General features: G+C 34.9%; 1 pseudogene; it reads right to left on the bottom strand.

The window, feature by feature from the left end:
• Positions 1 to 3,612: 3,612 nt before the first annotated feature.
• LOC145001329 (squamosa promoter-binding-like protein 3) lies at positions 3,613 to 5,048 on the bottom strand (annotated as a pseudogene).
• Positions 5,049 to 7,293: the final 2,245 nt, after the last annotated feature.

Genomic DNA, 7,293 nt, shown 5'->3' with positions numbered 1-7,293 from the left:
AAATAATGCTTCGATACCAATCTGTCACACCCCCGAACCAGAACGGTTGAAACATCCGGAGGTGGGTGACGTCATTGTGCAGTATCATAACAATTGTATATAATTGAAGCATAGCAAATCCAAACGTCATACATCAATATAAAAATCTTACATTGTTTTACATCCTGTTTATGTTCTCAACTTACACAAAAGAAACATCGGTAAGCAAATTTCCAAAATACAGCAAAATAATCTTGAGTCCGCGATCCATAACCTGCTTATTGATTTCCTAAGAATACAAGTCGTTTGAAAAGTTTTAACATAAAATATGTTCGTGAGTTCATAAGCATTTCCGTATAAAAACTTCGATGAGAGTTTAGAAATCCATAAAATCCAACATTTTCTTATCAAAATAGTTGTAATTCTTGTTTCAAATCGAGTATAGTTTCATGTGTGTCATAAGTCATCATTTTCGAAATCGTACAAATCGTTTCGCCATAAAATCCTATATTTTCTAATAGTAGCTTTGGTAAGAACATAACACTTGTATGGAAAAGTCTCATTGAGATAATCAAAACACAGTTGATTGTAAAGCGAAGGTGAAATCTGTATAAATATGTTTTTGATGTACTATAGTGAGTCGCTATAACCATAATGATGTCACGGAGTACCTGTTATGACGTTCTTCAGGCGTCGGTTTTGTTCAAGACATTTGTCACCCTAGAATGGCCGATCTAGCTGTAGCGAACAGCGAAGGTGCGGGGTGTCAACCCCGTATAGATCTATACACAAATTCTGGTTCTCCCTCCAGGTAACTCTAGTTATAATTCTTACAGGACTTAAAGCATACAATGTTGTATGAATATATGTACTGTGAAGATTTGTCTGACTAGAATACTTACCAATCTTTGAGAATAACGTGAAACCCATTATTTTCTAAATAAATAATAATAGGTGTAGTCGTAACTAGATATTTCTCTTTGTTCGTTTCGTTTAATGAAATCAATCCACTTTGAAATATTTATCATAATGACCCAATATTATCAAAGCCGGTTAACAGCCCTTTTTCTTTAAAAAATACTATATGTGACTCGATTTTCGGAAAATGCCAAGTTATGATTTGTATATAACTTTAACTTGTGAGAGTTCATGACAACAGCTTTATGACACACAAAATTTTCTATCATAAGGGCCCCATCTGTGTATTTCCTTGGTGAAATTACTTATCAATATTTATAAATAATCCCTAATAGTTTGCAAATAGTCACAAAGTTCCCATTTTCGAAAATTACTAGAAATAGTGTCAACTTATCAAGGTCCCTTTTTATAACTTTTATCTCTAGGCATGAAAGCATAGATAAAGGGGTTAAGTTGGACACACCCAATAGTTGGGAGGTTCTTTTGTACACATAGTATCCTCTGCTCTTTATGAAATTGTGAAAATTTACGCTCATGAGAATATTACTAAAATAAGAATTTAATAATATTTCACACATACATCCAAACATACGTATTCATGCAATTATTCAAGTATTTAGACAAGATTTGACTTGTACTCACCCCCAAAAACACTAAAACATTGAAAAAGGTGGGGTATGAAGCTCACCTTGGTTAGCTTGCTGGGTAGTTTGAAGAGTGATGAGCAAGTTTCCAAGCTCCAAAGCTTGGAAGATTCTTAAAACTTTAGAGGATTCTAAGAACAATTTTTGTGTGTAAATATAACGACATCTTACAATAATGTGAAGAATAATTACTCAAAGAGGATAAAATACTTACCAAATAAATCTAGAAATTTCCTTTGAAGGGATGAACTTGAAGCTTGAAGGAGTTGAGAGTATTCTTAGGAGTTTACTGAGTGTAAATGAGAGAAGTGAAACTTGGGGAGGAAAAAAGAGTTCACGTATCTAAAGGGGAAGATAAGGGTGACTTCACACTTGCATGGAGGGCTGGTGGGTAAAGCTTATTATCCATGGGCAATGTGTGTTTAACTGAGATTTGCATGGGAAAATGGGGGATTTAACTCGCATCCTAAAGTCAAACCCCTTTATCCTCTAAAAATCTCTTTAAAATCTTGGGTATTATTTTATATAAATATGTTTAAAATAACTAATTTTAGCAGAAAATAGGGTTTTAAGAGGCTTAGGACATGAAAAATACGAGTTTGGAGGAATTCCCGACGTCAAAATGTCCTAAAATGAAGAAAAAGTCCGAAAATGACAAAAAAAATTTGGAGTGGAATCATGTTCCTGCGAGGGTCCGAAGGGCTTGAGAAGGATTTCGGAGTCATTCCTTAAGATCCGAAGCAAAGGAGTGCATTTTCGAAGCCGTTTTCTCGAATCCGAAGCTACAGACCGAAGATGCAAAGCCAGCTAGCCCTTCCGAAGTGATGCGAGGCGAGTTCTTCCAGAGCTCATCCTTTCGGAGTCATGCGAGGTTGTACGAGGCAAAGGAAGTTCCGAAGTGTGATTCCTCCTGGTTCCTTAATAGGTGTTCGAACTAAGAGGGTTCCGGACAAGAGGTTCAGGACCAAGAGGTTTCCGGACGAGAGGTTCAAGACAAAGAGAGTTTCGGACGAGAGGATTCTAGATGAGAGGTTTAGGACCAAGAGGGTCCTTTTGGGTTTTCTCCTTCGGTTTTGGGCTGTTTTCCACTGAGGAAGGTACATAGAGAGATTTGGAAGATATTTCACATATTTGGAGAGATTTCACATACTTAGAGAGATTTAGGAGAGATTTCACATACTCGGAGATATTTAGGAGAGAGAGAGAGATAGATAGTGGGAGAGATTGAGAGAGACTTTATCGGGAGCCTTTATTAATGTTTTTCTTCATAGAGCAAGGTCTTTAGTCTTAGTTACATCCTATTTTGAGTGTTAAACACCCCCAAAGGGTACTTAATATTACTTTATAGAGCTGTTACTTCCCTAAACCAGGTTAGGGTGTTAAATTTCGAACATTTGGAACTTTCGAGTGTTACTTTGCATTAGGATTTATAGTTGTACATTAGTAAACATAAAGAAATCCCTAACATATAACACTAGTTGAGTTGACTAGGTTGACTTGTTGACCTTGACTTGACCAGAAGATTGTCGATTGTCCCAATTCACGTGTCAAATTTTTTTTTAAAAATGGATACTACTTGGTTCTTATGCCATTATTCCTAATGTTAGACGTAAAGCATCAAATGGTTACAACAAGTCTTTTATACGTTTACTTTTCTCTCTCATCCAGTTCATATATGAAGTATGCTGCCAAAAAAAGAAGTACTATGAATATAACAATAATACTAAACTTAAATTCCAGTATGTTATGTCTTTGAATAATAATGCTTATTAATAAAATTAAATAGATGGTTAGTTTTATGGATTGTAATGATTGAATTTTATGAAACTTAATTAGAAACCGGGTACCCGGTATCAGAACCAGTTCTGGTTCCAAAATCTAAGGAACGGATATAGCCAGTTCAGGTTCTAGACAATAAGGGCGGGTACTCGTCTATGCTCACCCCTAGTATGAAGTGAGTCACCAAGACACATGGTGATCATACGCGACATGTGTCGATTACTAAGAGACACATGGCAAGTTCTCGGAGAAGCGCCACACTGCGATGTGGCCTCAAGATTGTCGCGACATGATGACCTAGATTATATAAGTATTCGTTTTGTATCATTTGAGGATTTTTGGACACACGTGATCAACAGGAGTTCTGGAGGTATTCTCGGAGACCTACAGCTAGAAGATTGTACCAGTTTTTAAGAGTATGAGGATGGAATTACAAGACAAGTTGAGGTATCTTTTATCTTGTATTTCGACGTTTCGTTGATGTAATATGTTGTAGAGGGTTGTTAGATCCGAGTATGTGTTACGGGAATTCATGATATGGTGTTGTTACAAACTTGTTGGCAAGATTAGTAGGTAAATATTATGGTTAAATACTTAGTCTGGACTGTGAAGGTTATAAACCCTAATTTATTGATATTACCTATTTTGGTAAATTTGGCTAACAGCTTATGGGAATAACAGTATTATTATGGAGTTCAATTATTTTGGTGACAAATGGCCATGGAGTGTAACTAGTTGTGAGTGGTGACAGGTTCTAAGGAACGTGTTATTTGTTGCATATGTGTTAGCATGTGCCAAACTGAGAGGCAACGAACACTAGAGACTAAAGCGTGAATTAGCTTACTAATTAGTCATGTGAGAAACTCTACTCTAACACCTATTTATGTGATGCCATGTTCTGAATCGTTACCCATAGCTTAATTTGAAACTGCAAGAACTTCACATAATGGACAGCTTCTTCAAGCATTGTGCTAATGTCAACCTTCGTCCCTTTTCGAACAAGGTTCTGAAGGACTTTCATCATAGAATTTCTTCCATAGAATCATCAGAAAAACTTGGGCTAGTAATGAGGAGTTATAATCATTTTTATCATAGAGATCAACCAGAGGGCCATTGTTTAAAACAAAACTCAAATTTCATCTCCCACCTAAAAACCATTTTCGATATCATCTATAAAATCCACCAAAACCAAAAAGATTTTGATAATAAAAAAGCATGAGATCTACCATAAAATGTTGAAGACATGTTTGTTGAGTTGAATTGAATGGTCTCCTATTGTGGTTTCCTACGCCTTGCATTGTAATCCGAAAGACGCTTGCGACAGCTTTGCTTTCTCTTATCAAATTCCGACAAACCATGAAATTTGTGCATTGAAATAAAGAAATTTTATCAGAAAACTGTAATGGACCCGCCCCGAAATGGAATTGTGAATTTCATCCATCACCTGCTACACTGTTGGAAAAAGCGGCGTTCAAGGGTACCGACTACAACTTTGGGAGATTTGGAATGGCTTTCACAAACTCGATGTTTACGATGATATTCTTTGGCAGATGACAGATCAAGATTGCATCCTTCAACCTGACAGCGTGGGGTGGGGGTAGTTTGGGAACATGATGATAATTTGACTTTCTTGACTATAGAAACTGACGAACGGTGGTAGTTGATGGTGTTCGGTGGCGATGGTGGCTCGGTGGTGATTGATGATGTTGGTCGGTGAAGGGGCAAGCTTCAACCATGTTGTCTTCTTTAATCCTCGGCAGCTAGGGTTAGTAAAAAACAGGAGTGTGTTCTTTTACCACTTGAATATGAACGGTGGTGGCTGATGGTGTTCGGTGGCGATGGTGGCTTGGTGGTGGCTGATAATGTTGTTGGCAAAGGGGAAAGCTTCAGCTCTGTTTCCTTCTTCAATCCTTGGTGGCTAGGGTTAATAAATAATAATGATGTGTGAATTAAAATTAATTTCCCATTTAAAGGGGTTATTAATTTATTTAACAATTACCATAAATAAGTATAGCTAACATTACAAAATTACCCTTCTGGAATGATTGGTCCACAATCATTCCTACGTCAACGCAATACTTAGTTAGAATACATGAACGTACCTCTCTCTCTCTCTCTCTCTCTCTCTCTCTCTCTATATATATATATATATATATATATATATATATATATATATATATATATATATATATATATGTCAGTGTTGTAAAAATTTAGTAGAACCTGATTAATCCTTAGGCGCTACCCGACTGATTAGAGGGCGCCTAGTGATTAATCCCTACCCACAATGTGACTGAAATAGTAGAAAAGGATGAAATTTTAACACTTTGAAAAAGTTCTATCTCAATAGAAACCATTTGATGAATGATTAATGTTATATTAATCATATTAACCTATTTTATTAAGATATTAGTGGTATTTATGAACTTTGTTATGATATTAGTCATATTTAATTTTTGAAAATTTAACGAGTTAGAAATTAATGGTCCCCGATTAATTCCCTGATTAATCCACACCTAACCAATTAATCCCTTAACCCTGGTCCACCGGCTAGCTAAAGTCGAGCGTTTTGTATAACCTTGATATATATATATATATATATATATATATATATATATATATATATATATATATATATATATATATATATATATATATATATAGATATATATATATATATATATATATATATATATATATATATATATATATATATATATATATATATATATATATATATATATATGGGGAAAGTTAAAATAAAAACAGTAAATAGTGTGAGAACGTAAAAACACTATTTTTATGTTATTATTCTGCAACGAATTTTGCATCCATAGTTTTATCTCATTATTCAGCAATGAATAAATGAGTAATCAAAGGTTAAAACTAAAATTATAATTTACTATAAAAATACACAAACATAAATTTATAATAGAATAATAACATTCTAATGAATATATGAATAATCAAATGTATATTCATATCAGAATTACTTCAACAATACACATATACAACATTCAATACAGAATCATAATATAAACATAGTGTTTTTACGTTCTCACACTATTTACTGTTTTTATTTGAACTTACTTCTATATATATATATATATATATATATATATATATATATATATATATATATATATATATATATATATAAGGTGATCTTATATTGGTGTCTTGAAAGTTCAAAGGCAATATTAGTGTTGTAAATGTCACTGTGAGCCAACCATCTTTGTAGTTATGGTTTAAATGGTCCCTATTGCTTTTTTTTCGCACTTGAAGGGAACCAAGTTTTACTTTACTGGCTAAATTGGTCCAGTTACCTATTTTAACAGGTAAACCATATACATAATAAGCATAGTCAGCAAGTGAGTTGAGTCTGAGTTAACTCGTGTACATGTCACTGAGTTGTGACCGGTTCCTTGCTTGGGGCCTAAGGGTCATTGTGGACCCATCGGCCCATAAAAGCAATGGCTTATTCGATGAAACCCTAAATCTTCAATACCCTTTTCCACTAAGGGTTACCGAAAATCCGACATAACCTCGATTCATCGCTTTCACGTGAGACACGATGGCGACCCCACCACCACTTTCACCGGATTCAATATCTATAAATTCACGAGACCATCTCAACTTCGGCGATTTGCATACAATTTATTGTGATTGTGGACTAGAAATTGTAGAGCAGAAAATGGAAGTCTCCCATTTTAAAGAAGAAATGGGTCGAGATTTGGTGTTAAGCAGGGTTAACTCGCTCGCATTGCATCGTCGGATTGAGAGCACGGAGAAAAAGGTGACTTCGTTGACTGTATTGGTGATTGGACTTGTGATTGTGACTTTTGGTTTTATGGTGCAGAAGTTTCTTCATATCGTGAACCCCTGATATGTTGGTGTTTATGTTGGTGGTTCGTAGTGTTTGTGTTGATTAGGTATCGATGTGTCTTCTTTTGGTAGTATAATGCTTTGTATT

The sequence above is a fragment of the Lactuca saligna genome, chromosome 6, assembly GCF_052625555.1.
Source record: "Lactuca saligna cultivar CGN05327 chromosome 6, ASM5262555v1, whole genome shotgun sequence".
Lineage (NCBI taxonomy): Eukaryota > Viridiplantae > Streptophyta > Magnoliopsida > Asterales > Asteraceae > Lactuca > Lactuca saligna.
The sequence above is the reverse complement of the archived record's forward strand: the minus strand, read 5'-3'. Positions and strand labels throughout refer to the sequence as shown.